We start from the raw sequence: 11,498 nt of genomic DNA on the forward strand, positions 1-11,498 counted from the left end.
CTTCTAAGAGTGACAAAATAATGGTAGACTTGCATAGCTCATCAAATTCCATCCAAACATCATCATCCATAGCCTCAGGTTTGACACCCTTGAAATGCAAGGGTTTAATCTGCAACTTCTGCACCAAAACCCACCATATTTAGGACTTCCAATACCCATAGTTGGTACCATCCAACTTGGCAATATTAAAGAGAGCTGTGTCTTTCAGATGACTAGTCATACTGTCCCAAATTAATGCAAAAAAGAAAAATTGTAGGTTGTTGTAATTAGCAGAAAATGCACTAAAACCACTACTAAAACTGGTTGAAAGAGTGGATTTTACCAAGAGAAGCACCTGCCCGCCAAATATGACCAAGATAACATCAAACAGTAAGGATTACCCTGATAGAAGTGCTCGAAATATGAAAATTTCAACTTGTTGGAATAAATTACAGCAATATGTAAAATTGTCCCAAAGTGAAGCAATCACTGATACATATGTCACTACATCTACCAGGTAGCAAGATACATCCAACAGTGAGTGTCAAGGGGCAAGAAGGTACCAAGAACTGTCAACCAATAACCTGTTAGGCAAGAGACATCTCATAGATCTAGAAGTCATGCATGTAATGGAACTTGGGGTAAGTGAAGAGACCAAGCACAAGCACAACTAATAGAGCAAGAATCTCAATGCATAACCATCCAAGAGGCATACAAAATTGACAAACCTGTGAACAGAGATAGGTGTCTGTCCCAATAGGCGTATCAAATCAACCTACTACAGACTAACTGCATACATAAAGCTCTCAAGAGAGCAAATGCATGTAACTGTCCCACAAGCTCAAGCTCAAGTGTAAGTAAAACTTTTGTACATCCGAATATGCTAAGAGATCCCACTGGAAGTAAAGTCAGATGCAAATAGAGCAAGCAATGCTCAAATACATTGAGTACATAGCATCAGACATTCCAAATACTAGTAGGATACATTCGGAGCATAAATCCCAAACAAGCTATCTCAGACCTGTAAAGCATAAGCCTGAAAGCAGTCAAATAGCATGTAACTGACAACCAAATGTAATGCCCAGTAGGTCCAAAATGCTCAAATACATCCAAAGATGAAGCTGCAAGTGACTGTCAAGCATGGGAAAACCAAGTGGCATCCATATCTAACCAAAGCATAAATGTAGGAAGCCTAAATGTCAAGCAATGACAATGGGCATAAACCGGTCCAAAGCATGCTAACTCAATCCCAATGCTACTAAATGACAACCAAGATGGTGCCTAATCCAAGCTCAAAAGTATTCTGGAACCAAAAAGAAGCATTTGACAATCTCCAAATACATCGGTATGATCATTCAAATCTTCAGTAAGCACCCCGTATCCAAGAACCAATGCATACAATAAGTAAATGAGCTTTAGCCCACTGTATTACAACAGCATGTTCACTATCAAATGAAGCTCAATCAATGCCCAAATCTACTCCAAATCAGTCCCAAAGCATAGACATAGCATCCCATAACATCCGGGCATCAATAGGCATCAAACGGGCAATGCCAAGAAGCATCAAACATTAAATTCAATTGTTTCCCTATTTTTGACAGTCCTGGGACTGTGTATACAATAATGGCTAAAGGTGGAAGCACTCACATCAATCACCAGGAGCCAAGATCCAATGCCGGGGAGTCATCGGAAAGGTTGCAAACAATGTCGGGAAGTTGGGGAAGGAGCTGGAAATGCCATGAGGGGATTATCCCAGCCCCCTAAAAATGAGCTGCATTTTGCGCTAGCTACTCCTAGGGGCTGGGGGGTCTTCAGCAGTGCTGCTGAGCACTTTGCAATGATTAGGGAGACTCCGATGTAGCCCTGCAAGGTGCCGAATGAAGGCCAAAAGATCTAGGAGGAGGTGAGAGATCAAAACATACCTGCAAATGAAGCTGCCATGGCTACCATTGAAGCTCGAGTTGAAGCTCTTCAAATCCGGGTTAAAGAGAATGTCGGGCAAGCTCCAATGCCTTTGCTCTGATACCAGTTGAAAGTGAAGTAGAGACCAAGAGGAAGAAGCTTGGTGGTGAGAGCTTTGGCAGATGGAGAGCAAGAGCAAGAGAGAGAGAGACTCAAAAGTGGAAACTCCAACAACCACAATGTGTGGTCGGGCCTTCCTTTATTCAAATTGTCACTAAAAGAATAAAGAATAAGTGACTGTGAGGGGCGCCCGCCACCTGCAATGTGCAATGGCGGGTACTGTCAGTGTAGTAATACACGGGCGGCTAGGTGGAGGCACCTTTACCCCCAAGAATTTCAACTAGGAAGTGCATGGCATGAATGATTTTCCTAAGATCTACAGAAAGGGACCTCCACCCATCCATAGCATGCTTCCTCAAGAAATTCTCTTCTTGCCCAGATCTTGCCTTTATCAGCACTTGTAATTATCTCCGTCTCTTGAGGATCTTACTAAAACAAAAGCCTATTGTAGAGGAAGAGCGGTTACCACCACTCTTTTTTGACATTAATGCAGGGATAGATAGTTGCACAATGATAGCCACCCTCTTGCTAGCATTCTGTATGAGCTTATAAGAAGATATGAGTGATAGTAGGTTTACTGGGTACAATCACCCGTTTTTGTCCATCATGCCCCTTAATGTAAGAATCAACTTGAAGGGCTATATGCAAAGCCAACCTTTTCTAAGCAAATCCCTCAATCCTCCATGTAGCTTGGCCCCTGCCTATGAATGGGATGCTACTTTTTAGCATGCTCCCTTGTAACCAAAAAAAGAAAAGAACAAAAGAGAAAAGAAGTGAAAATGAAAAGAAAATTTTTTTAAAAATCCCTTCATTTGTATTGTATGAGTATCACGACCACTGCACCTAGGGACTACCCTAGCCTCTCCCCCACTTCACAACTTAGGGTAAATCAAGGGCTGGACATTTTGATAAACCTATCTCCCTAAGTCACACACAACACCTCCTTTTACACGAATTGGGTTCTCAAGTGTGGGACAACACCTTAGGTAACCCATTCCTAGTTTCACCATCACTTGCACAATGCACTGCATAGTGAGGTAGACACACCCCTTAGAAAGTGCACTCATTCTTCTTTTCAGCTACATTGTGTAGCAGTGCAACAAGCCAACAACTGTGGAGGCCTTCTTCAACCACCAATCTATCTTTGATATCAACAACCTTAAAACCTACTTCACAAAGCCAACAACTGTGGAGGCCTTCTTCAACCACCAATCTATCTTTGATATCAACAACCTTAAAACCTACTTCACAAAGCATCTCCAATATGACCAACCTTGCCAAAGGCCCCAAGAACCATTACACACTAACCCTCAACATCTTCAGCCCATACCATCAAGTGCAATGGGACTAGCACTCGTCCAAGAGGGGGGTAATGTTAACGCTCGAAAAACCAAGATGAAAAATCTAGAAAATTGGAGGTGGAAGACAGTCCCAAGGCAAGAGGAAGACAAATGACAAAGTCACACTAAGCAAAATTTGAAGACATAAAGTGTAGGAAAAGCTTCTAAATGTAAGAGGGAGATGCACAAGAATAAGGATACCTTAATATTTTTACAAAAGGAGCACCAAGTATATTGTAATTTATTTTGTAAAAGAGTAGTGAGCTCTCTTTTGTGCAACTTTTCAAGAATAAGAGACACGGGTTAAGGCCATGCTAATCAAAAAGGAGGAGGAAAAAGAGTGGAAGAATGGACAAAGGTCAGACTAAAAGGGGGATGGCTGCATAAGGAGGAGATAGGGCATGTATAAAATTCAGAAAATGAATGAAAAAGCTCATTCTTGGTGTGTGGCCAAACTTGTTCTCTTCTTATTTTTTACTTCTTGCTTCATTCTTTTGTATGAGAGAGGGAGAGAGGGAGTGTGAGAGAGGGAGAGTTTGTATGTGTGAGACTGAGGGATTGTGGAGCTACCGGCAGTGGATTCATGGGAGGAGGCAACTCAATCGGATTCAAAGATAAGTTCATTATACTTGTGCGTGTGAGAGTGCACACGGCTATGTGAGAGGTAGCCATAGCTCTTGGTTTGAAACACTTGAACTAATCAACTGTCCATGGATCTTGGCAATGTGCTAGCAAGAGTGCCGATAGGAACTATTTCTACAAAGAGAGTAAACCCCATCTACCTACCCTACCCACGAAGGTATGGAGTTGACTTTAACCCTGATCTACATGGAAAATATGACTATACTCTCATCTTCAACATCAACGTCAAATATCCTAAATGTAGCTTGAGGTTCCAAGAGTGGAATCTAATCCCCTTTCACAAGTTTGTGGACACCTTCTAGAATTGTTCCAACCTAGTCTTTATAATAAGTACATGGCCGTGGAAGGCGAGAATTAAAATTATTTCAAAAGACCAACCTTCGCAATGGTTGCATATTTTTCATAATTTTTTCAGGTGCCAAATTGAAGCAAGATAAGTTCCTGTAGTTCAAGACTTCAAAATGGATGCGCAAAATTTTTCAAACGTGGAATCAAGGGAGTGCCCCTCAGTGGACTGATTGGCGTGGCTCCACTATGGCTCTCCTACACCTAGGGGATTGGACCCAAGATGCGCCGCGTGAACACATAAAACACTTTCAAAACACAATCAACTCTTTTAATTGATCGATCCAAGAGATAATAAATAATCCTCACTGAGTGTCCCCCAAGGGACCAAACCTCTAACCCTAAGCTTAGGGTACTTCACACTCTCAGCGTAGGTCATGCTCATAAAAACAATTACTATGCATACAGGATGATACCATATGGTGCATGCAATGCAATTGTGTATGACTCCCATGATCAAACAAGCTTATTAATTAACAATTAACATCGTGAAAGTGCAAAAAGATATATTTTCATACCTTTCTTCTAAACTGTGATTATTGCATTGCTTTTACCAAGCATTCTCATGCTACTAGATCCTCTTAATTTTAGAAAACAACATACCCTATATGCGATGCATCATAAAACATCAGAATTCAGTGTACTTTAAATACTTGATTACTCCCTTCTCCCTATCGTTTAAAGTTAAGCATTCGGTGGTAAGTTTAAAGCGTATTTTTCATGTGTTTTTTTTTTCACGAAAGCAATAAAACCCTCTTTAACATAAAGATAGGTTTGAACTAAGGCTAAGCCTCATACTTCAGCTCTATCATACATTCACAAACACAAATCTTATTTTTTCTTATTTTACGGATGTAAAAAATCAAAATTTGAATTGTGTCTTTGGCTATTGAGTGTGTAGCAGCACAAAGGAGTATAGCCATCTTCACTCAATTTATAGTAGAAATGATTCATTATAGAATATCTCCTCAATTTCTATTGATCCAAGAATTTGACTTTTAGCACTAAACCTCACCCTCTTCCTTGATTTTTTTGCTCCCCGCTATGCATATGTATGTACACCTGCAACGTGTATAGCATCTTTGCATTATGTATAATACCAAAGGTGCTCTATTTGGTGCTCTTCCCAATATAGGGTAGAATAAAAAACAAACCTTTTATGTACACAAAAATTTTCCAAAAGAAGATGGTAGGCAGAATGACCCATCATGTATTACATACCTCTAGAAAATCCTTGAGGCCCAGTAACCCTAGCTTTCCATTCAATACCCTACATACAATGGTGTAAAACCTTTAGGAGCTTATTTTTTACTATTTATTTATAGATAATTACTCATATTTACTTATTTACTAGTTTTTTTATTGATCTTATTGAGAATGATTTTCTTATCATGTTTCAACCCATAGGAATGCTATACATATGGAAAACCCCAAAACTGCATAGTTTCTCTTAAAGTGGAATGTTGCGGCTTTTGTGTGTTTAGCATAAAATTATTATACGACTGATTTTTCTTGATTAGAACTAGAGGCTAGACACTTGGACGATCAAATAGTAGACAAGATTTAAAAGGGCATGGCCCTTGGGACCCCTTAGCCCAAAAAAGTTTTGACGATTGAGGGGGAAGTTTTTTTTCTCGCATGAGGCAGAGATGAGGGTGCCATCCTCCTCACGCCATGGCGATTTGTGAAGGAGGGAGATTTGGAGGTTACAAACAACCCATAGATCTAATCATACATGCCAACTTCTATAATTTTTGCTCTCCATTGTCAGCCTTTGCACGAGCAATGGCTGCTTGATTGTGGAGTTTCAAATTTGGTCTTTCTCTCTCCTCCATCTCTCTCCTCCAAGAGACCATTCGTGCAGAAAATAGAAAGAGAAGAAACAAGATGAAGAATGCTTGTCCCATCATGAATCGGATTTATGCAAGATTGAGAGGATGCTAAGAAGTGATGTTAAGTGCTATTTGGAGATTGATTGTAGGTCCAATGGCTATCCATGCATTCAATTTCTGTGACCTGGAACACGCAATTTAGCTGTCTGTCCATTTTATGAAGAAAATTTGCTTATTTTTTATAGTTTATGGTCCAAATGAAGTGCATATAGTACAAAAATTTGTATAAACCTTACTTGACATGTCTTTGAGGGTTGCGAGTGATAATATGTAGAGCCCATAAAGCAAATGTGGTTGTTAATACTCTAAAGCCTAAAATGTGATATTTAAGTGGAAAAATAAGGGTTTTTTCCATTTTAGGTGGGAAAATCACGTTCTTGTGGGATGAAATGAAAGGTAATGGTGAATCTCAATAATCCTAATCAGATTGAATCAAAAATTAAAAAATTAATAGTACTTATTAATAAATAAATAGATAATAATAATAAATAATAGGTTTTATATGGGGGAAAAATAGATTTTATGTGCCAAAAAATTATAAATGTGTTTGTGGATGTATGATGGGTCTAAGACATGAGTTTTAGTCTCAAACTGGCCCCATTTTCATGTTATGGTGCGTGATTTACTGCTTTTTGGACCAAAAAATGTCATGAAAACATTCTCTACACCTACCATCTCAAGCATAACATTAAATTATAGGGAGAGGGGGGGATTTATGAGTGCGGATCGTGGTTTTAAATCTACTTTATTTGTTGCATTTTGTATATGGGGTTCATTTGGTTTAAAAGTTAAAGGGTTCACTAGCACAAGTATACTCGATGTTGTGTCTATGCAACGCTACAAGTAGTATGAAAATTATGAAAAGAATTGGTTGTGCACATCCACGTTGCTTATTTCATTCAATAAATTGTTTATGCACTTGTGGGCATTCACCTTTGAATTGCATTCCATATACATGGTATCAAACAAGTCTCTTGGATTGCATAGCACTTTGTTTCCTAAATATTGACATATGTTGAGAGAGCGAGAAGTCCTAAGCTGTAGGTTTAGTAGTTTGTTTTTGTGGGGGGTTATTCAATGAGGATTATATCTCACCTCATAGAATGATTTTAATAAAGAGAGGACTATGTGTCGTATGTGTTATATGTTTAAATGGCATATTTTAGGGCCAATCCTTGAGGTGTAGGAGAGTCATAGTGGGACCACAAGGGGCAATCACGCGAGGGGGGTGCTCCTTATATACATGCTACAAGATGCTAGGCACCATTACGTTTGGGTACTCCCTGTGAGGAGTTGGAAAGGGATATGTTATAAAGAGTATGAACACATATTTAAGTTAGATCAGTGTGTGTAACCTTTAGATACTCCTAGGGCCACAAGGTTATGGGGTGTTTTGGTTGAGCATAGAGGCCCAACTAGATCCTTAAAGCTAGTCTCGGACCCATTTTTTATATCGATAGGTGGTACATTTGCCGAGAGCCAATAATAAGTGGTAGTTTTTGAATCTTAGTTGATAGGGACCAATTCTTCAGTGTATGCCAAAAGGCATTGAAATATATCCAAAAGATCGTCAAGCCAAGATTCAAAAGAAAGAAAAAGCTGAAAGGGCCAGATCAGGCAGGCCAAAATCATTAGGAGGTATTCTCCTCAACAAAGTAGCCCGATATCCCTCTACAAGAAAGGAGTCTTAGCAACCCTAGTTCTACGAGCAGTTCTTTAGAAGGAGGAGGAAGGTTGAGTACTTTCCCTCTCCTAGTTGGTCAGTCCACTTTGAGTAGGGTAGTAGTTCCACCAGTTCAGAGACCCTTAGCAAATCCAGTTGTCGACATGGTGCAACCTATTGCAATCCCTGTAGGGATGTCGAATCTGCCAGCCTTAAGATTTCCTCTACCCATTTTTAATGGATTATTAGCAAAGGACAATCTCCACATTAACGAGTTCTGAAAGTTAATGTTCAGTTGTCGAATCTAAGATGAGGGGCATCTGATCATATTCTTTAATATGACTCTGAAAGGAAGGGCTACAGTATGGTATCACAACCTAGAAACTAGAACCATAATTATAATTGATCTATTTTTTGTGGCCTTCCAAAGAGAGCTTGCCCTGGACAAAAGGTGGTCAGTATTGGCTACATGTTCTCAATGTAACATGTTAAGAACCTCATGAGAATGTTCAAGTCTATGCCAAGAAACTGAAAGAAATATTTCATAAATTGCAAACTTATATTCCCATCCCCGTTGTTTCTCAACTACAATACTTTCTACATGGGTTGAATTTTAATATATAGGTGCAATTGAGTAGTATTACTCTTGCTAACATTGATACTGCCAATACGTGAGCAAAGGAGGTAGAGTTGCGATTACAAGTGACCTATGCCTCTAGGATAAACTTAAATTTGAGTCTAGGGTTTGGAAATAATTTTTCATTGAGACCGGTGGAAGTCAAGGAATACCCATGACCAATTTGAATGGGAGAAAAAGCATAATGCAAAGTGTGCCCCCATGCTGCCAACTCCTTCTAATGTGACTATGTTGATAGCTATCCAGATAGCTCCACTGAATAATGGAAGCCAAATTGCAAACCTTAATATCATTCCAATCAATTAGAGAGCATTCAATCCCTAATCAACTAGTTAGACCAACTGAACGACAACTAGACAATTGTGGCTACGAGTTTAGTGCATCAAATGTTCTTGACGAAGTCAAGGACATGATGAAGCATTATACCGATATGATAAATAGTATAGACAAATAGTCATAGATGTTAATTTCCTAAAGAAGCAGAAAAACTTGATAGGAAGGCGATGCCCTGAAGCGAGTGGTCCATCAAGATTCAGTTGTAAGTGGTGTGGCAGTCAGCACTTTTTTAGAAACTACCCTAATGTCAAATGTGACATATGTGGGAAGTCTGGTCATTTAGCTAGTACTTGTTGGAGTAAAATCAACTCTCTTCAGAAAGGGAGTAAGCAGCCAAGTCCAATAAATCATCGAGTACAAGGGAACAACCTTCAGCAAGATGAAGGACCAAAGCAAATACTACAAAGAGGAAAAGCTATCTTATAAAGGAGCTACCCAGTGGTAGTGGTGTCAACCTTATTGAAGCTATGTGTGTTAATGCAACTGAGGTTTCCAATTTGCGAGCCATTACAAGTGGACAAAAGGTTAAAGAAGGTCATAGGGATAATGTAAAACCTGTTGAGATAAACCCTAAATAGGATGATAAGGGGATGCAAGTCCTTAACCATGATATGGAAGAAGGTGCTCTAAAAGGTGCTGACAGAAAAGCTAGCCCCAATAAGGTGCTACCAAAGAAGAAGGTAAAAGCTAAGAGAGATGCCAAATCCTATTCAATGTGACCAAGAGAAAGAATGGTCTTGCGGGAAAAGAGAACCACTGCTAATTATCATGAATTTGACTAGCGAGTTCTCTTTGCGAGATAAAGCCTGACATGAATCTCCTGCACTTGATTGCATTATCACCAAGAGTGCATAAAGAGTTCAAGAAGATTCTTCACACTAGGTATATCATTGAACCTTTGGGAATATCTTGGGTGGGAAATGATTAGTTTAAACATCCTGAAAAGCATTACCCAAGGGTAGCAGCATATATTGACACATATTACTGGAGCATGCCATTGTGGACACGAGATCCTCCATCAATATTATGAGTTTAGAATTGATGGAAAGGATAGGATTGGAAATCCAAAACGATGCCTCCACAATTCTTTGAATAGCCAATGATAGTTTAAGGCAACCTGAAGGTTGCATTATCAAAGTCCACATGATTGTTGCTAATGTGGAATGCATTGTGGACTTTAGGGTTAACAAGTTTGCAGGGTAGCTCTTGTTAGGAAGACCATGGATCTTACAATCCGATTGTCAAATTGATATACCCGTGGTTATTTGATTTTTGGAAAAGGTGCCTGATGTGTGATAATGGATGCATATCCTAGATCTCCTCAAAGTGAGAGAGTACATTTAGCTTTGTCAAAATTAGATGCATTAGAGGACCCATCTAATAGTGAGACTTCATCAAGTGACGAATCAAAAGAGGGGGTCCACTATAGAGAATGTCTACTAGTAGGTAACTCTAAATGAGCCAATAGAAGCTCAAGATAGAATAATAGATGTGGATGTAATTGAGCTAGACCTTGGTACGTTGGATGATCCACGATAGATTATATTAGTGTCTATGCTCAATTTGGAAGAAAGGAAGGACTACGTGTCCCTGATCCAAGAATTTCGTGACATTTTCACCTAGAACTATGATGAGCTGAGGGGTATTCCTCCAAGTTTAGCTATACATACTATTCCGTTGAAGGAAGGTAGCCACCTTATGTAACAAAAAGTGAGGCGTATGCCTCTCGAGCTAAGGGACATACTATTTAAGAAGTTGCAAAAATTACTTAAGGATTGCCTAATATTTCTTATACAACACACATAGTGGTGTTCGTTATCGAGAAAAAGAAAAAGAATCAAATCCATCTTTGCGTAAATTTTAGCGAGATCAATAAACAGACAGTCAAAGATCACTATCCACTGCCATTTATTAACTAGATCCTCAATCAATTAGTGGTTAGAGATATCTATTCATTCATGGATTGCTTTGCTTGATATAACCAAATGGCTATTGCAGAGGAAGATAAGTTGAAAATGACATTATCACTATATTTGGTACCTTTGCATATCATGTTATGGCATTTGGGTTATGCAATGCGCCCAGTTCTTAGCAACATATACTTGATAAGACTTTTGGTGATATTTTCCCAAAGGGGTTGAAATTTTTTATTGATGATCTGGGGGTAGCTACCATAAGGGAGAGACATTTGATTATTTTTTAAAAAATATTTTGTGTAATCCAGGAAATTCTACATTGCCCTTAATAAAAGAAAGTGCATCTTTGGAGTACCCTATGGATTGTTGTTGGGCCACTGGTTAGCTTGGTTGGTATTGCAGCTAATCCTGAAAAGATAAAGATTATTATTGCTATGAGTTTGCCACGTACTCCTAAAGAAGTACATATCTTTCTATTATCAATGGGATACTAGCAAAGATTTATTAACGCACTGACAGAGAGGATGTTGCCACTAATGAATCTATTATCCTTTAACTATCAGTTTATTTGGAGTGACCCATGTCAAGTGTCTTTTGAGGATGTAAAGAAAGATTTAGTGAAAGTGCCAATCTTGAAAGCAAACAAAAGAGGTGAGGTCTTCTATATATTTTCAACAAGCCACAATGCATAGCATCAGTTATTCGCCCAGATTTGGGAGGAGAAGT

This window comes from Lygodium microphyllum, chromosome 13 (genome assembly GCF_053477565.2).
Source record: "Lygodium microphyllum isolate KBCC chromosome 13, Lygodium_microphyllum_v1.1.10, whole genome shotgun sequence".
NCBI lineage: Eukaryota > Viridiplantae > Streptophyta > Polypodiopsida > Schizaeales > Lygodiaceae > Lygodium > Lygodium microphyllum.